We start from the raw sequence: 24,803 nt of genomic DNA, 5'->3' as shown, positions 1-24,803 counted from the left end.
GTCTAGAGTACCCTGTCTAGAGTACCCTGTCTAGAGTACCCTGTCTAGAGCACCCTTTCTAGAGTACCCTGTCTAGAGCACCCTGTCTAGAGTACCCTGTCTAGAGTACCCTGTCTAGAGTACCCTGTCTAGAGCACCCTGTCTAGAGCACCCTGTCTAGAGCACCCTGTCTAGAGCACCCTGTCTAGCGCACCCTGTCTAGAGTACCATGTCTAGAGCACACTGTCTAGAGCACCCTGTCTAGAGTACCCTGTCTAGAGTACCCTGTCTAGAGCACCCTGACTAGAGTACCCTGTCTAGAGCACCCTGTCTAGAGTACCCTGTCTAGAGTACCCTGTCTAGAGTACCCTGTCTAGAGCACCCTGTCTAGAGTACCCTGTCTAGAGTACCCTGTCTAGAGTATTTTGTTGACATTTGGAAAGTTTACCATCAGGGTGGAAAAACATTTTGAATCCGACATGTACTTTACTCGCATAAAAAACTTTGATGGAAACTTGGTTACATAGACTTATTTTATTTTTTGGTACATTTTTGGTGTGAGGGAACCTGGTTTCCCATGAATACACCCCACTGGTTTTATAATGAGTTAAAAAACAACAACATGTACATATACTAGCCGATATAAATTAATTGAATAAAACATTTATACATGGCAAAACAGACATCATGAGGAATAAGGTAAAGTGTCTGTCCTATATCTACCTTATAAGAAAAATCTGGAAATATTTGTGTGTTTTGGACACATATCCCCTATTTTTGGTGGGCACAAAACTACCTTCAATCTTCCACTCATTTGTTTAAACCCGTACTGGTTACCTTCAGACGAGTCCCGTCACACTGTTGTGGGGGTCAGAGAACAAAGAACACGGTTGTGTTCGTGAATCTCCCCTTTCCATAGTGGGGTCACATTAGTTTGTAGCCCGAACGGTTCAGACGCTACAGACAGAAGTTGGTGCATTGGCGGTACAAACTTCTGACGAGTCCCGTGGACATTAAAGGGAAGTGAATCAGGACGTTGCCAGCTGTCTCCAGAATTGGCTGCATCAGGTAGTGTTATCTCTGCAATTACATGGAAGGGAGTGGGATCTGTTTAGGATCTATCTGTCTCCTCTCTATTCCATCACACACACACACACACCAACACACACACGCCAACACACACCAACACACACACACCAACACACACACACACACACACACACACACACACACACACACACACACACACACAGAGACAGACAGACAGACACACGCAGACACAGCCCAGACAGACACCCCCCCCCCCCCCCACACACACACACACACCCCCACACACTGTCCTGCACTTTTGAGCCTCGTACCCAAGAGAAGCATTTATCTCTCTTTGTATTCCACAACTTGACCCTGTCTAAATTCCTGGCCCTGCACGCTAAACGTTGTTCTAATCATTTCATTATAGTTCTTTACAGATTCCATGTGGGGAGGTATGCTCTATGTTACAAAATGTCAAAAATCAAAAAAAATTGTCCCCCTCCAAAACAAAATTCACAGGCTATTTCCTGTCTGGGTGTGTAGACGTGTGCAGGATTGGAGAGTTGCTGATTACATGTGGCCAGTTGTTAACGATTTACTTCGGACTACATACCCATAATGCCATTCATTACACATCTGTGAGCATTTCATGAACGTATTATAACAGGTCCCAACCGCACTATCGGTCCCATCCGCATATCTATTGCGCATTCATGTCATGCTACGCAAGAGCTCATGTCTTATTAACACACACGCATCACTACAATGACAGTGTGGTGTCATCATTATTATTATTATTATAATTATCATTCTCAAAAGTGTGCTTTTGCCATTGCAGTGTTAGTGAATATGCCAAAAAAGGCCAAACAATCATGTTTGGAAGATGACGCTGATATGTAACCTGTACCCACCCCATTTCCCCCTGCGGGCCGGTTTAGACCCCTGACTTACCTTCTTGTTCTTCTCACTGAGATCAGCAGTGCATGAAGACACCCCCTCCCCCCCTCCCCTACAGGGTTGAACCCTCAGGGTCAATTTTACGGATCAAATCGTGTAGTTGAGTGTCATATCATAACTTTTCCGTAACTCATTAGCCCTTTTTTTTCTCCCCACATCACAATGAGGCTTAAGTTGGTCCTTCTGGTCTATAACGCACCCGTGACGGGACTATGTCGCTTTGAATTCCATGCGGTCGATGTGCTGTCATTTCTATTGTCACAAAGCATTTATAAACATGCCTCACTTATCGAAACGAAGACAGACACAACAAAGAAAATGTTAAAGGGAATTATTAACATTATTATGAACATTATTTTTTAAAAATGGCTGATGTAGCACAGTAAACCATAGCTGAGGATGTCGACGAAGAATCCTACTATTGACATTTTTAAGTTTTACTTTTTACTTTTTATTTTAACAAAGGCTCATATTTGAAGCTTTCAAATTTAATTCCTCATTTCAGACTCATAGCGATAACTATTTAGTGAGTAAAACATACTAACAGAGCTAAGCCCCAGGCACAATGTCAACGTGTTAGTTGGTATAGCATGACGCTTTCAACGCCAGGGGTTGTGGGTACGGTTCCCATGGGGACCAGTAAGAAAAAAAGTATGAAAATGTATGTAAAGCGGATGGGACCTAAATATTAACTGTCATAATACCCATGAAATATTTAGTTATCAATATCATTTTACTATTTCACTATTTACATTGTACTTTGGCACATTACAAACCTTTAGAAAACAGGGCCAATTAAGAGACCGAAACGAGTTGCTTTCGTTTTGAATACAGAGGAGGGATGGGACGTCAGTGTGACATCACTTCCGGCAACCGCCAAGCATTCTTCCAGCTTCTTATTAGCTTTTTTTGTTATTTTAAACGTGCACACATACACTATCAGTCATGAAATAGTGAACATAAAGTGAACATTAAGTAGGGAAATAGAGAACATTAAGTAAATGTTGAATTCGAGAAGAGAGAGGTCACTAGGAAGTGACATTTCGCTGACCTCTCACCTCTCACATTCTCCTGCTGTGTAGCAGAAGCACTGTATATGATGATGAGATGGTCTTGTCTCCGCCTTAACAATGGGAGTCATTGTCACAAAGGTGGGAAGGCAGGTGGTCTGCTTATCGGGTCAGCTTATTCCCCGTGGACAGATTTTGACAGGAGTGGACCCTCTCGCTTTCACCTCTTCCTCTCTGTGTGTAGACAAAATGGAAAGAACGTCATGATGTTTTTGTCTCCTAATCTATCCTGTTAGTGAAGGTTTGTAATGTGCTAAAGTACAATGTAAGTCTTAGAATAGTAGCCACCAGAGGAAAACAACACAACAAGATGCAACAATTCAATTTTGTTTCTGTCAATGATGTTTGGCTTTTGATGTGATGTGATTGGTGTGAAGCCAAATCCAAACTGGCTTCCCTTGACAATTGTTTTGGGTGCGCCAGGACCAATCACAGTAGAACTCACTCAGTTTAGCTCAATGCTGATTGGCCATTATTTCATTTTTTTTATCAAGGGAAGCCACATGCTTGCTGGCTTCCTTTGCATTCAATGCTACAGATGGCAACAATATCATAATATTTCTGACCAGACAGCATCAGATAGATGGACTACACATGCATAGACACTGGGTGTGGGGGGGCGCTGTTTCCCTCACTCGGATGCTGTCTCCCGTGAGACACATTCAGCCTCTTGCGAATTGAATGAAAATTATGAAAAAGTTTTATATCTAATTGACAACAGATTTTCATGCAATATTCAACAGCAATACAAAAATATGCGCCTTTTCACGCCAGAGGTGTGTTTCCATCAAATTAACTTGTTGCAGATTAAAAAAAGGCTGTGTGCGTGATGATGTAATTAATGCACATAAAAATACATGTTGAAAATCCCCATGTACCTGTCACGTCGACTCCCCTAAACACCGGTCCTGGCAACCGTCATTACACCTGTGCTTCATCATGAGGCTCACCTGGACTCCAGTGCCTCACTCATTACGTCCCCTTAATCTTGCTTATCCCTTAGGTTCCTTCCCCAGGCAGTATTGTTTCTGTTTGTTCAAGTCTAGACACTACTCTTACGTTGTATCGTTCCATATTCTTTGTTGTATTACATTTACCACTTGCACCTGCTTCTTGATTCCCAGCGTCTATGTTACAATACCTGATTTAAAAAAATTTTACAAGTTAAATGGGTTTCCATCTCATTTTCCCCTCAGGTATTGACACGTGCGCTCTAGCCAACAGTGCTATCGGGCGTGCTATTGGCTAGAGTGCACGTATAGCCTACTTGATGAGATTATTATTATGGATTACAGAGTGAGATTATTTGTATTGTCAAATGGCAGCCAAGCATCGATTATCATGTCATCAGACCCTGGATATTTATTGAAAAAAAGAGCATCAAGCTTATCACCTTGCACTTTCACCACCTTGTGAAGTGAATTATAATTAATTTCGTCTGTAGCCTAATAAACTGAATGGTTTCCCGAGTCATAGCGGGAGAAGCACACAACATCGCGTTGACTCACATAGAAAAACAGAGAGTCCCAGTTTCCATAGAGTACTCATAATATAGGCTTTCCATAGAGTACTCATAATATAGGCTTTCCATAGAGTACTCATAATATAGGCTTTACCTATAGTACTCATAATATAGGCTTTCCGTAGAGTACTCATAATATAGGCTTTCCATAGAGTACTCATAATATAGGCTTTCCATAGAGTACTCATAATATAGGCTTTCCATAGAATACTCATAATATAGGCTTTCCATAGAGTACTCATAATATAGGCTTTCCATAGAGTACTCATAATATAGGCTTTCCATAGAGTACTCATAATATAGGCTTTCCATAGAGTACTCATAATATAGGCTTTCCATAGAGTACTCATAATATAGGCTTTCCATAGAGTACTCATAATATAGACTTTCCATAGAGTACTCATAATATAGACTTTCCATAGAGTACTCATAATATAGGCTTCCCATAGAGTACTCATAATATAGGCTTTCCATAGAGTACTCATAATGTAGGCTTTCCATAGAGTACTCATAATATAGGCTTTCCATAGAGTACTCATAATATAGGCTTTCCATAGAGTACTCATAATGTAGGCTTTCCATAGAGTACTCATAATATAGGCTTCCCATAGAGTACTCATAATGTAGGCTTTCCATAGAGTACTCATAATATAGGCTTTCCATAGAGTACTCATAATATAGGCTTTCCATAGAGTACTCATAATATAGGCTTTCCATAGAGTACTCATAATATAGGCTTTCCATAGAGTACTCATAATATAGGCTTTCCATAGAGTACTCATAATATAGGCTTCCCATAGAGTACTCATAATGTAGGCTTTCCATAGAGTACTCATAATATAGGCTTTCCATAGAGTACTCATAATATAGGCTTTCCATAGAGTACTCATAATATAGGCTTTCCATAGAGTACTCATAATGTAGGCTTTCCATAGAGTACTCATAATATAGGCTTTCCATAGAGTACTCATAATATAGGCTTTCCATAGAGTACTCATAATGTAGGCTTTCCATAGAGTACTCATAATATAGGCTTTCCATAGAGTACTCATAATATAGGCTTTCCATAGAGTACTCATAATATAGGCTTTCCATAGAGTACTCATAACATAGGCTTTCCATAGAGTACTCATAATATAGGCTTTCCATAGAGTACTCATAATGTAGGCTTTCCATAGAGTACTCATAATATAGGCTTTCCATAGAGTACTCATAATGTAGGCTTTCCATAGAGTACTCATAATATAGGCTTTCCATAGAGTACTCATAATATAGACTTTCCATAGAGTACTCATAATATAGGCTTTCCATAGAGTACTCAAAATATAGGCTTTCCATAGAGTACTCATAATATAGGCTTTCCATAGAGTACTCATAATGTAGGCTTTCCATAGAGTACTCATAATATAGGCTTTCCATAGAGTACTCATAATATAGGCTTTCCATAGAGTACTCATAATATAGACTTTCCATAGAGTACTCATAATATAGACTTTCCATAGAGTACTCATAATATAGGCTTTCCATAGAGTACTCATAATATAGGCTTTCCATAGAGTACTCATAATATAGGCTTTCCATAGAGTACTCATAATATAGGCTTTCCATAGAGTACTCATAATATAGGCTAGTTAAGCATATGTAGTCAAAGTAAATCGCTACCAAATATTTTTTTTATAATCACTTATTGGATTACTTTTAAATTCAGAAAGGATGTTTGTGTAAAAGTACATTATGACACCCCTATGTTTTCTCAATGACTTTCATTTCAAAATTTAAAAAGGGTGTTAGTTTATTTTTGTTCAACCTGAGTGAGTCTGACCAATCATGATGACACACCTAATGATGACCACCAATCAGAGACCTCTATGATGACACACCTAACGATGACCACCAATCAGAGACCTCTACGATGACACACCAAACGATGACCACCAATCAGAGACCTCTACGATGACACACCAAACGATGACCACCAATCAGAGACCTCTACGATGACACACCAAACGATGACCACCAATCAGAGACCTCTATGATGACACACCAAATGTGTTTGATGGATACTTTTTTGTCCTCTTCTAATTTGTTCTTAACTGACTTGCCTAGTTAAATACAATACAAATATCCAGTAAATATTTTCATAACTCTATTTCTTCAGCATTTCACAGTAAGCGCTACACCTGTTGTATTCGGCGCATGTGACAAATAACATTTGATTTGATGTTGTGTTGGGACAGGCTGTCATGGGGGGGGGGGGGGGGGGGGGGGGGGGTGCGTTCTTCAGTCCAAATGACAAAGTGCCTGTTATTGAATTCCTTGAGATCCAGTTTCCATGTTGATCAATGAGTGTTGAGTGTCTCTGATAGTTGAGTAGATCGCAGCGTCACACTGACAACAGACACAGGTTACATGCCAGATGGAGCCCTATTTCTCTATACGATGCATTACCTTTGACCAAGGGGTCATAGGGCAGCCATTTTGGATGCACACACTGAGAACAGACAGAGCCTTAACCATGAGAAGATTCTTACCTAATGTTACATGCCGTTGTCATCAATTGTCCTTTATTGTAATTAGAGGAGCAGGATCCGGCAGCTCCAAATGGACCCTGAGGATCTTTCTCCTCCTCCACTCGTCCCTCCATCCCCTCCAGAACAGATCTTTATTGGGTGGGTTGGTTGCCACAGCTCTCTGTTTACGTCGCAAATAGCACCATAATTCTCCATGCAGTACACTACTTTTGACCAGAGACCCATAGAGAACAGGGCTCTGGTCTAAAGTACCGCTCTATGTACGGAATAGGGTGTCAATCGGGACGCAGATTTTATATTTGTGTGTCACTATGACTTCAGAGTCTGTGACCTGAGACAGCCTGAGGAGGACTGGTGACCTCACAGGGAGGGTGTTTCCTCCGGGTAGAGCTGCTGCTGGGTTGTTGGAGCGACAGAGACCGACGGACATCTCATCTTCTTCTCCCTGTTTAATGAGCCCAGTCATAAATAAATGCATGGCCCTAATTAGACGGCCGACGTGTGGTGTGTGCGTATGTGTGCATGCGAGTGTGTGTGTGCTTGTGTGCATGCCTGTGTGTGTGCTTGCTTGTGTGTTTGCCTGTGTGTGTGTGTGTGTGTGCGTGTGTGCGTGCGCGTGTTTGTGTGTGCGTGTGTGTGTGCGTGTGTGTCCATGCATGTGTGTGTGGTTGTGTGCATGAGTGTGTGCGTGTTGCTGTGTGTGTGTGTGTGTGTGTGCTTGTGTGATGGAATTAGAGAGGAGCCTGGTTAAGAGAGAGGAATCACCATGCCTTTCTTCTGAAGATGTTGTCTCTGGGTCCAGGGGAGAGAGAGGGAGAGAGAGATGGTGGAAAGAGAGGGAGAGAGAGATGGGAGAGAGAGAGATGGTGGAGAAAGAGGGAGATAGAGATGGTAGAGAGAGAGAGATTGGTGGAGAAAGAGGGAGAGAGAGATGGTGGAGAGAGAGAGATGTTGGAGAGAGAGAGATGGTGGAGAGAGAGAGATGGTGGAGAAAGAGGGAGAGAGAGATGGGAGAGAGAGATGGTGTCTCTGGGTCCAGGAGAGAGAGATGGTGGAGAAAGAGGAAGAGAGAGATGGTGGAGAGAGAGAGAGATGGTGGAGAGAGAGAGAGAGATGGTGGAGAGAGAGAGATGGTGGAGAGAGAGAGATGGTGGAGAGAGAGAGATGGTGGAGAGAGAGAGATTGGTGGAGAAAGAGGGAGAGAGAGATTTGTGGAGAAAGAGGGAGAGAGAGATGGTGGAGAGAGAGAGATGGTGGAGAGAGAGAGAGATTGGTGGAGAAAGAGGGAGAGAGAGATGGTGGAGAGAGAGAGAGATGGTGGAGAGAAAGAGATGGCCTTTGAGCAGATGCTCCGCTCTTCTTCTCTGCTCTATTCTGACTGGGAGGTCTGACTGGCCCGGGATAGGGAGTGAGGGGTCACGAGGTTAGGGGGAGGTCTGACTGGCCCGGGATAGGGAGTGAGGGGTCACGAGGTTAGGGGGAGGTCTGACTGGCCCGGGATAGGGAGTGAGGGGTCACGAGGTTAGGGGGGAGGACTGACTGGCCCGGGATACAGAGTGTTGGGTCACCAGGTTAGGGGGGAGGACTGACTGGCCCGGGATAGGGAGTGAGGGGTGAGGAGGTTAGGGGGAGGTCTGACAGGTCTGTGATAGGGAGTGAGGGGTGAGGAGGTAAGGGGGAGGTCTGACTGGTCTGTGATAGGGAGTGAGGGGTGAGGAGGTTAGGGGGAGGTCTGACTGGTCTGTGATAGGGAGTGAGGGGTGAGGAGGTTAGGGGGAGGTCTGACTGGTCTGTGATAGGGAGTGAAGGGTGAGGAGGTTAAGGGGAGGTCTGACTGGTCGGTGATAGGGAGTGAGGGGTGAGGGGGAGGTCTGACTGGTCTGTGATAGGGAGTGAGGGGTCACGAGGTTAGGGGGAGGTCTGACTGGTCTGTGATACGGAGTGAGGGGTCACGAGGTTAGGGGGAGGTCTGACTGGTCTGTGATACGGAGTGAGGGGTCACGAGGTTAGGGGGAGGTCTGACTGGTCTGTGATAGGGAGTAAGGGGTGAGGAGGTTAGGGAGAGGTCTGACTGGTCTGTGATAGGGAGTGAGGAGGTTAGGGGAGGTCTGACTGGTCTGTGATAGGGAGTGAGGGGTGAGGAGGTTAGGGGGAGGTCTGACTGGTATGTGATAGGGAGTGAGGGGTGAGGAGGTTAGGGGGAAGTCTGACTGGTCTGTGATAGGGAGTGAGGGGTGAGGAGGTTAGGGGGAGGTCTGACTGGTCTGTGATAGGGAGTGAGGGGTGAGGAGGTTAGGGAGAGGTCTGACTGGTCTGTGATAGGGAGTGAGGGGTGAGGAGGTGGTCTGACTGGTCTGTGATAGGGAGTGAGGGGTGAGGATGTTAGGGGGAGGTCTGACTGGTCTGTGATAGGGAGTGAGGGGTGATGAGGTTAGGGGGAGGTCTGACTGGTCTGTGATAGGGAGTGAGGTGTGAGGAGGTTAGGGGGAGGTCTGACTGGTCTGTGATAGGGAGTGAGGTGTGAGGAGGTTAGGGGGAGGTCTGACTGGTCTGTGATAGGGAGTGAGGGGTGAGGAGGTTAGGGGGAGGTCTGACTGGTCTGTGATAGGGAGTGAGGTGTGAGGAGGTTAGGGGGAGGTCTGACTGGTCTGTGATAGGGAGTGAGGGGTGAGGAGGTTAGGGGGAGGTCTGACTGGTCTGTGATAGGGAGTGAGGGGTGAGGAGGTTAGGGGAGAGGTCTGACTGGTCTGTGATAGGGAGTGAGGTGTGAGGAGGTTAGGGGGAGGTGACATTTTTATTAAACCTTTATTTCACTAGTTAAGTCAGTTAACAGCTAATTCTTATTTACAATGACGGCTACACCGGCCATACCCGGACAACGCTGGGCCAATTGTGCGCTGTCCTACGGGACTCCCGATCACAGCTGGTTGGATTCGAACCAGGGTGTCTGTAGGGACGCCTCCAGCACTGAGATGCAGTGCCGGAGACCGCTGCGCCACTCGGGAGATACAACATGGTAACAGATTAGAGGATGCTGTTTCAGATCTAACACAGTAACAGATGAGGGGATGCTGTTTCAGATATAACATGGTAACAGATCAGAGGATGCTGTTTCAGATCTAACACAGTAACAGATGAGGGGATGCTGTTTTAGATACAACACGGTAACAGATCAGAGGATGCTGCTTCAGATACAACATGGTAACAGATTAGAGGATGCTGTTTCAGATATAAGATGGTAACAGATCAGAGGATGCTGTTTCAGATATAACATGGTAACCGATCAGAGGATGCTGTTTCAGATAAAACATGGTAACAGATCAGAGGATGCTGTTTCAGATAAAACATGGTAACAGATCAGGGGATGCTGTTTCAGATATAACATGGTAACAGATTAGAGGATGCTGTTTCAGATCTAACATGGTAACAGATCAGAGGATGCTGTTTCAGATCTAACATGGTAACAGATCAGAGGATGCTGTTTCAGATCTAACATGGTAACAGATCAGAGGATGCTGTTTCAGATACAACATGGTAACAGATTAGAGGATGCTGTTTCAGATATAACATGGTAACAGATCAGAGGATGCTGTTTCAGATCTAACATGGTAACAGATCAGAGGATGCTGTTTCAGATCTAACATGGTAACAGATCAGAGGATGCTGTTTCAGATACAACATGGTAACAGATTAGAGGATGCTGTTTCAGATATAACATGGTAACAGATGAGAGGATGCTGTTTCAGATAAAACATGGTAACAGATCAGAGGATGCTGTTTCAGATCTAACATGGTAACAGATGAGAGGATGCTGTTTCAGATATAACATGGTAACAGATCAGAGGATGCTGTTTCAGATCTAACATGGTAACAGATGAGGGGATGCTGTTTCAGATCTAACATGGTAACAGATTAGAGGATGCTGTTTCAGATACAACATGGTAACAGATCAGAGGATGCTGTTTCAAATACAACATGTATCAGTTTGTCAAATCTCTCTTCTCACACAACAGATCACAAAGGGATATTCATCACAACATGCCATTCTAAGAGGTTTATCTGCTAAGATAAAAAAAACTGAGCCTTTCAGCTGTGCTAAAATACACAGTATTGGCATATGGTTAAATGGAATGTTTGTCTGCTTTAAAACGACAGATAGTTCACCCCAAAAATAGACGGAATATACAGTATCGCTAAATATAGCAATTTTAGTCATTTCCACACAGTGTCCGTTATATCCCTAGATGTTTATTTAGGTGGTGCTACACAAAGGCCGACCTTCAAGCAACACAGATATCACTTAACCCAGACGGCGAGTGTTTTTGCCTACAACCTAAATGGCATCCTATTCCCTATTTAAAGTGCACTACTTTTGACCAGAATAGTAGAGCAGGGTGACTAATGCCAGTGTCACATTGCACTGAGCCTGCAGTACAGCTGTGAGAAGGCTGGGAGCCGTCCCCTCAGGCTGTTGGCCGTGACCCTGGATCAGACACTCAGTGACTAACTCACTAACTAACGAGGCCTGAGGCCTGGTCTGCGTCCCAAAGAGCACCCTATTCCCTATGTAGTGCACTACATATGGGTCCCTAGTCAAAAGTAGTGCACTACATATGGGTCCCTAGTCAAAAGTAGTGCACTATATAGGGAGCGGTGTTCCATTTGGGAAGCAACCCAAGAGAGATCTCAAGACAACAGAGAAGTAACTGTGACCAAAGTAACCATGACTCCAGCCATGGTCACAACACCTGACCATGTAAACAAAGTATGGTTGTTGGTTCACAAGTCGGCCATTTTGGTCAACATTTGTCCAAAACAATTTGTAGAGAGTGGCCTCTGGATAGGAAATACATTAGGGACAGACATTCGTTACCCTGCGGTAGGCAGCCAGGTCTCATGTGTGTCAGACTACTGAGGTCACCTGACTAGCAAGGTCACCTGACTAGCAAGGTCACATGACTAGCCAGGTCACCTTTTTTTGCTGTTACAATTATTAGTGCTTCGTCTTTAATCAGATGAGACACACACTGGTGCGTGTACACGCATACATGTTCAGGCACTGCACAGGCACTGCAGACACACACACACACACACACACACACACACACACACACACACACACACACACACACACACACACACACACACACACACACACACACACACACACACACACACACACACACACACATACACATTGCCCTACACACATGGCAACCACAGTTATTTATAGGCTCAGAACTGAAATGACCAGTTGGTTTAATTTAATAGCGGCCAATAGGATTATACACCCAAACAAATTACCTAAGTGGGGGTACTCTGATACCAAAATCTTTTAACAATGATGGAAACCACGGACATCATGTCTCCCGGTATTATTTCATTATTGCACTTTGCCCCGACATCTGTCTGCTGGGTCTGCCTGGCTCCTGGTGAAGAGCCCAGTCTGTGTCCAGATCAACAGCTGTCTGCTGGGTCTGCATGGCTCCTGGTGAAGAGCCCAGTCTGTGTCCAGATCAACAGCTGTCTGCTAGGTCTGCATGGCTCCTGGTGAAGAGCCCAGTCTGTGTCCAGATCAACAGCTGTCTGCTAGGTCTGCATGGCTCCTGGTGAAGAGCCCAGTCTGTGTCCAGATCAACAGCTGTCTGCTAGGTCTGCATGGCTCCTGGTGAAGAGCCCAGTCTGTGTCCAGATCAACAGCTGTCTGCTAGGTCTGCATGGCTCCTGGTGAAGAGCCCAGTCTGTGTCCAGATCAACAGCTGTCTGCTAGGTCTGCATGGCTCCTGGTGAAGAGCCCAGTCTGTGTCCAGATCAACAGCTGTCTGCTAGGTCTGCATGGCTCCTGGTGAAGAGCCCAGTCTGTGTCCAACTCAACTGAGGCACAGCTGCTTTCCACCCACACCCATGGTTCATCCTCACCCCTACTCACCCAAACACACTGGGGTCAAGTGTGGGGAGTGGCAGCATGCCGTTTCCCACCAAACAACCTTCAGAGAGCCTAACAGCCGCCTTCAACACTACACTGAACAAAAAATATAAACACAACATGTAAAGTGTCGGTCCCGTGTTTCATGAACTGAAATAAAAGATCTCAGAACTGTTCCAAAAAGCTCAAAAAGCTGATTATCCAGCACGATCATTACACAGGTGCACCTTGTGCCGGGGGCAATAAAAGGCCACTCTTAAAATGTGCAGTTTTGTCACACAACACAATGCCACAGATGTCTCAAGTTTTGAGGGAGCGTGTAATTGGCATGCTGACTGCAGGAATGTCCACCAGAGCTGTTGCCAGATAATTTAATGTTAATGTCTCTACCATAAGCCGCCTCTAACTTCGTTTTTGAGACAACTGCAGACCACGTGTATGGCATCGTGTGGGCTAGCGGTTTGCTGATGTCAACGTTGTTACGGACAACAAACACAATTGCATTTTATCAATGGCAATTAGAATGCACAGAGATACCTTGAAGAGATCCTGAGGTCCATTGTGAGGTCCATTGTGAGGCCCATTGTGAGACCCATTGTGAGGCCCATTGTGAGGCCCATTGTGAGGTCCATTGTGAGGCCCATTGTGAGGCCCATTGTGAGGCCCATTGTGAGGCCCATTGTGAGGTCCATTGTGAGGCCCATTGTGAGGCCCATTGTGAGGCCCATTGTGAGGCCCATTGTGAGGCCCATTGTGAGGCCCATTGTGAGGTCCATTGTGAGGACCATTGTGAGGCCCATTGTGAGGCCCATTGCGAGGCCCATTGCGAGGCCCATTGTGAGGCCCATTTTTCTTTAAAGTATCTGTGACCAAAACATGCATATCTGTATTCCCAGTCATGTGAAATCAATAGATTAGGTCCTAATGCGTTTATTTCAATTGGCTGATTTCCTTATATGAACTGTAACTCAGCAAAATCCTTATAACTGTTGCATGTTGCGTTTATGATTTTGTTCAGCATATATTTTGCAAACTGTTTACGTAGTATGGTCTCTATCATTATGCACCACCTAGCAAATTCATTAATCACATGACCTGCATTCAGTTACACGAGTCACATGACCTGCATTCAGTTACAAGAATCACACGACCTGCATTCAGTTACACAAATCACATGACCTGCATTCAGTTACATGAATCACATGACATAAATTCAGTTGCATGAATCACATGACATGCATTCAGTTACACGAATCACATGACCTGCATTCAGTTCCATGAATCACATGACATGCATTCAGTTACATGAATCACATGACATGCATTCAGTTACACGAATCACATGACCTGTGTTCAGTTACATGAATCACACAACCTGCATTCAGTTACACAAATCACATGACATGCATTCAGTTTCATGAATCACATGACCTGCATTCAGTTACACAAATCACATGACCTGCATTCAGTTAACTGGGCTCAGGCTCTTTAATGTGGGTCATGGTAAACATGAATGACATTGAACAAAGAGGGAAATTAATGAAATAACATTGATGCAATAACAGACTGTTATTAATAACTGTCCAATAGATTACAGGTCAGAGAGGGGGCGTGGGCAATAAGAGTTAAAATAATTTAATATGATGGAATTCCAAAGGTTTACCTTAGATCAACACACAAGATAACACAGAATGCTAAAAGCAGTAAATGATTTCTCCTCTAAAAGAGTTGTGGTGCTAGACTAGTGACATGTTGTTGGGTGTTTTCTCTCTCGCTTTTTTCCCCTCCTTTATCAAGGAATGCAATTAGGCTTCAGCCTTAATATCTCAGAGGCTGTCACATCCCCCCAACCCTCTCCCTCTATTCTACCATGCTACTCTCTCTCTTTATCTCTCGCTCTCCCTCTCTCTCACTCTCTCCCTCTCTCTACACCCCCCCCCCCTATTTCTCACTCTCTATCTCTCTCTCTCCCCCTTTCTATCCCCTCTCTCTCTTTCTCTCTCCACCCCCCCTCTCTCTCCCCCCTCTCTCTCGCTCTTTCTCTCTCTCTCTCTCTCACCCCACTCTGTCCCCCTCCCTCTCTCCACCCCCCTCTCTCTCCCCCTCTCTCTCCTCCCCCTCTCTCTCTCTCTCTCACACCACTCTGTCCCCCTCTCTCTCTCCACCCTCCCTCCCCTCTCTCTCTCTCTCTCTCTCCCCTCTCTCTCTCTGCCAACTGCAATCAGAAATAACTCTGTTCCTTCAACTTAATGAAAAACAACCACTTGGCTATGAACTTGTAGTCATCCTCTATCCAATCACATTGTCTTGAGTAATTAAAATGATTAGCCTAATTAGCTTAATTAACTAAATTTGACTACAGGACATGGCCATATGGTGAGGCAAAACAAAGATGGGAGCTAGCTAATTAAAGTTAAAATAATGCAGGTTTTAATTAACTCAACCCTTAGGCATCAACATTTTTTTCCAATGTATCCAAGCTGATAATTAAAAAGTCCTCTCTTGCCAAAGCAGCATTTCTTTCTCTGAGCTAATTAAAAGAGGGAAATGCATTAGCAACATGACGCTCCAAATATTAATTCCTGCTTGAAGATGACTTCACTTTCTAATGAAATTAATTAGCCCGCACTGGACCTTCCATCAGATGGCGCACGCTGTCTGGGAGCACGGACCTCATGTAATCCAACGCCCGGGCGCAGGGGCCCCCAGGGCACGAATTTACAATGGTAATCAACACTCTTTAACTGTCTGCCTCTCTTAATATACCAAATGAACATGTAGATCTATTTACGCCAAAGGGCTTCCTCATTTCAACAGTAGTATAGGAGCAGCTTCTTATTTAAATAGAGTGTGTGGATCATGTTAACTATGTGGATGTGGAGATATTTGTTAACACTAGAATCTCCAGTGTGTGTATGAAGGTTCAATGGTGTGGGTCTGTCTGTCTGGTGTGTGTGTGTGTGTGTGTGTGTGTGTGTGTGTGTGTGTGTGTGTGTGTGTGTGTGTGTGTGTGTGTGTTTGTGTGTGTGTGTGTGTGTGTGTGTGTGTGTGTGTGTGTGTGTGTGTGTGTGTGTGTGTGTGTGTGTGTGTGTGTCTGTCTGGTGTGTGTGTGTGTGTGTGTGTGTGTGTGTGTGTGTCTTCTACAATTAAAAAAGCGATGCAGTAGAATAATTTCTGTTTGTTGTTTTCAAACTCTGTCTTTATTGTCCTAATTTGTGTGTGCATATGTAATTGATATACTGAGGCAGTCCTGGAAAAAAAAAACCCTGTTAATTTAGCAGGCTGGTTCTCTGGGCTCAAACACACAGGCACTTGTATTACGACATCATCACATGGAAGTCCTTGATGTGCCTGGTGTGAAGGGACACTTTTATGAGGATCGATCTTTACTACAGCTACTTTTAAAAAAAAGAGGAGTTTATTTACAAAACGCTTTATACACCAATTGTTCACGTGTTATTCTTTTATTATTTTTCCATTAGAAATGATTGTTTAAGGGGTACATTCGTGTGTGTGAAATATTACTGTTGAACAGACTTTTTCAATTCATAGATTTCAGGTATGTGTAGAATCCATTGTTTTTTTTGCTGGAATGGAATGTTTGTATAGACTGTACATTTGACTGGAATATGTGATTGTCTCACCTAGCTATCTTAAGATGAATGCACTTACTGTACATTGCTCTGTACAAGATACTCTGCTAAATGACTCAAACATATAATGTTTTACATACAGATCTCATATTACTGTGTTGATTCATTTTAAAAAAAATACAGTATATATACAGTTGAAGTCGCAAGTTTACATACACCTTAGCCAAGTACATTTAAGTTTTTCACAATTCCTGAAATGTAATCCTAGTAAAAAATTCCCTGTCATAGGTCAGTTGGGATCACCACTTTATTTTTAAAATGTGAAATGTCAGAATAATAGTAGAGAGATGTCACGTTCTGACCTTAGTTCTTTTGTTATGTCTTTGTTTTAGTATGGTCAGGGCGTGAGTTGGGGTGGGTTGTCTATGTTCCTTTTTCTATGTTGTGGTTTTGTGTTTGGCCTGGTATGGTTCTCGTGTCGTTCGTTGTCGCTGATTGAGAATCATACTTAGGTAGCCTTTTCCCACCAGTGTGGTGTGGGTGATTGTTTTCTGTCATGTGTCTGTCACCTTACAGAACTGTTTCGTTTTGTTCTCCTTTGTTATTTTGTCTGGTGTTTTCTGTTTTATAAATATAACGATGAACACTTACGACACTGCGCTTTGGTCCTCACCTCATTCCAACGACGAGGTCTACAATTTTTTTTTTTATGTCTTGGCAGATTTCTTTTGATATTCCAATGATGTCAAGCAAAGAGGCATTGAGTTTGAAGGTGGGCCTTGAAATACATCCGCAGGTACACCTCCAATTGATTCAAATGTTGTCAATTAGCCTATCAGAAGCTTCTAAAGCCATTACATCATTTCCTGGAATTTTCCAAGCTGTTTAAAGGCACAGTCAAAGAGGTTTGAAGGTGGGCCTTGAAATACATCCGCAGGTACACCTCCAATTGACTCAAATTATGTAAATTTGTCTATCAGGATGTGTCCGTCCCGGAGCAAGCACCAACTAGCCTGGAGCTAGCCCATGCTAGACCCATCTCCCGGCTAGGGCTCCTGGGATACTCCAGAAGCCCACTCCTCGGCTACAATATCCGGACCCCTTCTACTTCCGGTATGGGGCACGGAACCCTGCCAATCCTTCACAACTGGAATACCGACATAATCTTCCCGAGGATCCCAAAAGGATCTTCGATCTTCCCAAAAGGCGCAATGTCCCCTGAGGGCCCATTCTGCTAACCGTGACCTACTAGCTATCTAGAGCATATTGGACTGTTAGCTGCTCAATCGGCCAGTTTCTTGGACCACTATACCCATTTTGGGTATAGCCCAACCACTCACTGGACCCATGCGATCACATGGCTATGCATGCATCTCCCTAATATCAATATGCCTTGTCCATTACTTCCTGGTTAGTGATTACCGTCTAATTTCACTGTAGAGCCTCAAGCCCTGCTCAATATGCCTTATCTCTCTATATCTCTATATCGCTCTCATCATTACTCAATGCCTAGGTTTACCTCCAATGTACTCACATCCTACCTTCCCTTTTTCTGTACATTATGCCTTGAATCTATGCTATCGTGCCCAGAAACCTGCTCCCTTTACTCTCTGTTCCAAACGTGCTAGACAGCCAGTTCTTGTAGCCTTTAGCCATACCCTTAGCCATAGCCATCCTACTCCCCAGGTGTTCTCATTTATTGACCTCTGTATCCGTAAAAGTCTTTGTTTCATGCATGTTAACATTAGAAGCCTCCTCCCTAAGTTTGTTTTATTCACTGCTTTAGCACATTCTGCCAACCCGGATATCTTAAACATGTCTGAATCCTGGCTTAGGAAAACCACCAAAAACCCTGACATTTCCATCCCTAACTATAACATTTTCCGCCCAGTTAGAACTCCCAAAGGGGGCAGTGTTGCAATCTACTGCAGAGATCTTACTATCCAGGTCTGTACCAAAACAATTTGAGCTTCTACTTCTAAAAATGTGTCTTTCCAGAAACAAGTCTCTCACCGTTGCTTCTTGCAAAAGACCCCCTTCAGCCCCCAGCTGTGCCCTCGACACCAAATGTGAATTGATTGCCCTCCATCAATCTTCTGAGCTCGTGATGCTAGGTGACCGAAACTGGGACATGCTTAACACCCCGGCCATCCTACAATCTAAGCTTGATGCTCTCAATCTCACACAAATTATCAATGAACCTACTAGATACAACCCCAAATCCGTAAACACGGGCACCCTCATAGATGTCATCCTAACTAACTCACCCTCCAAATACACCCCTGATGTTTTCAACCAAGATCTCAGCGATCACTACCTCATTGCCTACATCCGTAATGGGTCTGCGGTCAAACGACCACCCCTCATCATTGTCAAACGCTCCCTAAATCACTTCAGCGAACAGGCCTTTCTAATGGCCAGGGTATCCTGGAATGACATCGACCTCATCCCGTCAGTAGAGGATGCCTGGTTATTATTTAAAAGTGCCTTCCTCACCATCTTAAATAAGCATGCACCATTCAAAACATTTGGAACCAGGAATAGATATAGCCCTTGGTTCACTCCAGACCTGTCTGCCCTTGAACAGCACAAACACATCCTGTGGCGTTCTGCATTAGCATCGAATAGCCCCAGTGATATGCAACTTTTCAGGGAAGTTAGGAACCAATATACACAGGCAGTTAGGAAAGCCAAGGCTAGCTTTTTCAAACAGAAATTTGCATCCTCAAGTACAAACTCCAAAATGTTCTGAGACGCTGTAAGGTCCATGGAGAATAAGAGCACCTTCTCCCAGCTGCCCACTGCACTGAGGCTAGGAAACACGGTCACCACCGATAAATCCACTATAACTGAGAATTTCAATAAGCATTTTTCTGCAGCTGGCCATGCTTTCCACCTGGCTACCCCTACCCCGGTCAACAGCCCTCCACCCCCAAACAGCAACTGACCCGACCCCGACCCCTACCCAAGTCAACAGCACTGCACCCCCCACAGCAACTCGCCCAAGCCTTCCCCACTTCTCCTTCACCCAAATCCAGATAACTGATGTTCTGAAAGAGCTGCAAAATCTGGATCCCTACAAATCAGCTGGGCTAGACAATCTGGACCCTCTCTTTCTAAAATTATCTGCCGAAATTGTTGCAACCCCTATTACTAGCCTGTTCAACCTCTCTTTCAATACGTCTGAGATTCCCAAAGATTGGAAAGCTGCCGCTGTCATCCTCCTCTTCAAAGGGGGAGACACTCTTGACCCAAACTGCTACAGACCTATATCTCTCCTACCCTGCCTTTCTGAGGTCTTTGAAAGCCAACAGATTACCGACCATTTCGATACTCACCGTACCTTCTCCGCTATGCAATCTGGTTTCAGAGCTGGTCATGGGTGCACCTCAGACACGCTCAAGGTCCTAAACCATTTCATAACCATCGATAAAATACTACTTTGCAGCCGTATTCATCGACCGGGCCAAGGCTTTCAACTCTGTCAATCACAACATTCTTATTGGCAGACTCAACAGCCTTGGTTTCTCAAATGATTGCGACGCTTGGTTCACCAACTACTTCTCAGATAGAGTTCAGTATGTCAAATTGGAGGGTCTGTTGTCTGGATCTCTGGCAGTCTCTATGGGGGTGCCACAGGGTTCAATTCTCAGGCCGACTCTCTTCTCTGTATACATCAATGACGTCGCTCTCGCTGCTGGTGATTATTTGATCCACCTCTACGCAGACGACACCATTCTGTATACTTCTGGCCCTTCGATGGACACTGTGTTAACTAAACTTGAGCTTCAATGCCATACAACTCTCCTTCCATGGCCTCCAACTGCTCTTAAATGCAAGTAAAATTAAATGCATGCTCTTCAACCGATCGCTGCCCGCACCTGCCCGCCCGTCCAGCATCACTACTCTGGATGGTTCTGACTTAGAATATGTGGACAACAACAAATACCTAGGTGTCTGGTTAGACTGTAAACTCTCCTTCCAGACTCACATTAAACATCTCCAATCCAAAATTACATCTAGAATCTGCTTCCTATTTCGCAAGAAAGCATCTTTCACTCATGCTGCCAAACATACCCTCGTAAAACTGACCATCCTACTGATCCTCGACTTCGGCGATGTCATTTACAAAATAGCCTCCAACACTCTACTCAACAATTTGGATGCAGTCAATTACAGTGCCATCCGTTTTGTCACCAAAGCTCCATATACTACCCACCACTGCGACCTGTACGCTCTCGTTGGTTGGCCCTCGCTTCATACTCGTCGCCAAATCCACTGGCTACAGGTCATCTACAAGTCTCTGCTAGGTAAAGCCCCGCCTTATCTCAGCTCACTAGTCACCATAGCAGCACCCACCCGTAGCACGTGCTCCAGCAGGTATATTTCACTGGTCACACCCATTGCCAATTCTTCCTTTGGCCGCCTCTCCTTCCAGTTTTCTGCTGCCAATGACTGGAACAAACTGCAAAAATCTCTGAAGCTGGAGACTCTTACCTCCCTCACTAGCTTTAAGCACCAGCTGTCAGAGCAGCTCACAGATCACTGCACCTGTACATAGCTCATCTGTAAATAACCCGTCCGATCTACCTCATCCCCATACTGTATTTATTTATTTATTTATCTTTGCACCTTTGCATCCCAGTATCTCAACGTGTACATTCATCCTCTGCACATCCTACCATTCCAGTAATTGCTATATTGTAATTACTTCACCACCATGGCCTATTTATTGCCTTACCTCCCTTATCCGACCTCATTTGCACATGCTGTATATAGATTTACCTACTGTATTATTGACTGTATGTTTTGTTCATTCCATGTGTAACTCTGTGTTGCTGTATGTGTCTAACCGCTTTGCTTTATCTTGGCCAGGTAGCAGTTGCAAATTAGAACTTGTTCTCAACTAACCTATCCTAAATAAAGGTTAAATAAAAAATTAATAACATAAAGCCATGACATCGTTTTCTGGAATTTTCCAAGCTGTTTAAAGGCACAGTCAACTTAGTTTATGTAAACTTCTGACCCACTGGAATTGTAAAACAGTGAATTATAAGTGAAATAATCTGTCTGTAAACAATTGTTGGAAGAATTACTTGTGTCATGCACAAAGTAGATGTCCCAACCGACTTGCCAAAACTATAAATTGATTAACAAGACATTTGTGGAGTGGTTGAAAAACGAGTTTTAATGACTCCAACCTAAGTGTTTGTAAACTTCCAACTTCAACTGTGTAGAGTGTTTCGCAAAAAAACAGGATTATTTGTCCTTCTGAAATGAAACTATCCAGTGATAGATTTTAAACAAATGCATGTTTTCTGTTGAACAGCACCATACCATGATTAGATGGTGAAAAAGCATACCAATCTCTTTCATAAGTTGTTTAAACAGTAAAAGCTAATTTACTAACATGAAAATAAAACGTTTAGGAAATAAACTCTTCATGTGCAGTTTATTGCATTGGGAATAGACTAGACCCATCACAGATTTAAATTTGCACAGATAACATCTCAAGATACTAAATATGATAAACCATGTCTCACATTTCTTATCTTGATAACGAGGACAAACAAGATGTCACTACGGATTTATTTGAATAGGCAATTTTATTATATGGCACACTTTATAACACTGATGATGTACTGGGCCGACACTGTGACATCATTGCTTACCAATTGCAAAAATAAAACGTATCAACAATGTTGGTTCCGAGCAGAGCAGCGGTCTGAGGTACTGCTAGAGGCGTCACTACAGACATTGGTTTGATCCCGGGCTGTATCACAGAGGTCTAAGGCACTGCATCTCAGTGCTAGAGGCATCACTACAGACCCTGGTTCGATCCCGGGCTGTATCCCAACTGGCCGTGTTCGTGAGTCCCATGTATGGCATTCGTGAGTGCACAATTGGCCCCCAGCATCGTCCGGATTAGTGGAAGGTTTGGCCCGGGGTAGGCTGTCATTGTAAAATAAGAATTTGTTCTTATTTCTCTGAGAGTGATTATTACAACCACTGTGATTATTATTATCTGACCCTGCTGGTCATCTATGTACATTTGAACATCTTGGCCATGTTCTGTTATAATCTCCACCCGGCACAGCCAGAAGAGGACTGGCCACCCCTCATAGCCTGGTTCCTCTCTAGGTTTCTTCCTAGGTTCCGGCCTTTCTAGGGAGTTTTTCCTAGCCAGCGTGCTTCTACACCTGCATTGCTTGCTGTTTGGGGTTTTAGGCTGGGTTTCTTTACAGCACTTTGAGATATCAGCTGATGTTAGAAGGGATATATAAATACATTTGACTGATTGATTGATTGGTTCTTAACTGACTTGCCTAGTTAAATAAAGGTCCAATAAAGGGTCATATTAGGTAGAACTGCGGTCTCAAGAGAAAACACGTCCCGGGTAGCTGTGATCAGATGACCTTGTAGAGCATAGTGTACCAAACTGATTGGGCTACACCAGTGGCAGGTTACAAACAGCAGGAAGTGACTATACCTCAGGCCTGTTGCTGTAAATACCACTTCCAAAACCTGGAGGCTGACTCCTTACTAACTAATGGATGTGCTACAGCTGTCGATGTGCTGCACAGGGCATGTGTTCATTTCTTTCTTCCATTGTGACATTAGATGGCATTGGCCAAGCTTTTGTGGACTCCCCCCCCCCCAAAAAAAAGACACAATGTCTTCAAAATTGGAATAATTATGTTTACTTGGCATGGAGGGGTTTTCAGTCAACACCACACATCAAACCATGAAGCTAGCATTTTGATTTTTGTGTGTTATTCAATATTTAATGCTCTCCTCTGGCAATTTTGATCCAATATGTAAATAATTTCTGATCCCATTATGGACTGTATTGATAAATATGACAACATTCCAACAGTTTGACAGTCAAACGAATTCCAAACGGTTTGAATTCCAATTCTAGAACATTCTAGAATATCATTAATGGGTCTGTATCCCTTTAATGTCGGCCCATCTAAGACATTAGAGAATGTCAAATGAAAGGTACAGTGGGCTGTGGAGACCGAGTGGCCCTCATAAATGGAACTCTCTCATCAGTCAGGCAGTGATAGCAATGCAGCATGATGCTCCATCTACACACAGAGCTGCTTAAAGCTAGTTATGCATCCCATCAAAGAGCCGTCAACATGCCCAACAGCTACACAAGCCATTTAGGTCCCACTGAAGCATATCCCTTTTACATTTTTCAAGCTCCCCCCCCCCTCTCTCTCTGTCTGTCTCTCTTTCTCTCCCTCTCTCTCTCTTCCTCTCTCTCTCTCTCTCTCTGTCTCTGTCTCTGTCTCTGTCTCTCTCTCTCTCTCTCTCTCTCTCTCTCTCTCTCTCTTTCTCTTTATCTCCCCCTCTCTCTCTCTCTCTCTCTCTTTCTTTCTCTCTCTCTCTCTCTCTCTCTGTCTCTCTCTCTCTCTCTCTCTCTCTCTCTCTCTCCCTCTCTCTCTCTCTCTCTCTCTCTCTCTCTCTCTCTTTCTCTCTCTCTCTCTCTCTCTCTCTTTCTCTCTCTTTCTCTCTCTCTCTCTCTCTCTCTCTCTCTCTCTCTCTCTCCCCCTCTCTCTCTCTCTCTCTCTTTCTCTCTCTCTCTTTCTCTCTCTCCCTCTCTCTCTCTCTCTCTCTCTCTCTCTTTCTCTCCCTCTCTCTCATGTAGCTTCCTTCACTTAGAGACCATTAAAATAGAAAATATGCTGTGTTTTCCCCCTTCAGTCGAGGCCTAAGCTTCATTATTTAGGAGACTTGCTCTTCTAAAAGGGGACAGTTTTGTTATCTTGGATCTGAGTAAACAACTAGCAACTAGGCTATATCCTAGGTTTTTTTCCAGCGTCATTGTCTGAGACGTGTGGTCAAAAACATACTCACAATTAGTCGAACTAGGCCATGTCTAGATACCAACAAGTTGGTGTAATGACCTTAGAGACAAAGGGTTCAGAACACAGACAAGATATAGAGTATAAAATGATGAATGCTCTGAATATTCAGTGTCTTCTAACTTAGTGATCTCTAAGCCATGGCTGTACGGATGAACGTTCCACCCCTAACACAGTGATCTCTATGCATGACGGGATGATCAGAACGCGTACATCTCTATGTGACAGAGATCCAGCCATACATCCCTCTGTGACAGAGATCCAGCCATACATCCCTCTGTGGCAGAGATCCAGCCATACATCCCTCTGTGGCAGAGAT

Source organism: Oncorhynchus mykiss, chromosome 5 (assembly GCF_057628025.1).
Source record: "Oncorhynchus mykiss isolate SJ-2025 chromosome 5, ASM5762802v1, whole genome shotgun sequence".
Classification (NCBI taxonomy): Eukaryota; Metazoa; Chordata; class Actinopteri; order Salmoniformes; family Salmonidae; genus Oncorhynchus; species Oncorhynchus mykiss.
The sequence above is the reverse complement of the archived record's forward strand: the minus strand, read 5'-3'. Positions refer to the sequence as shown.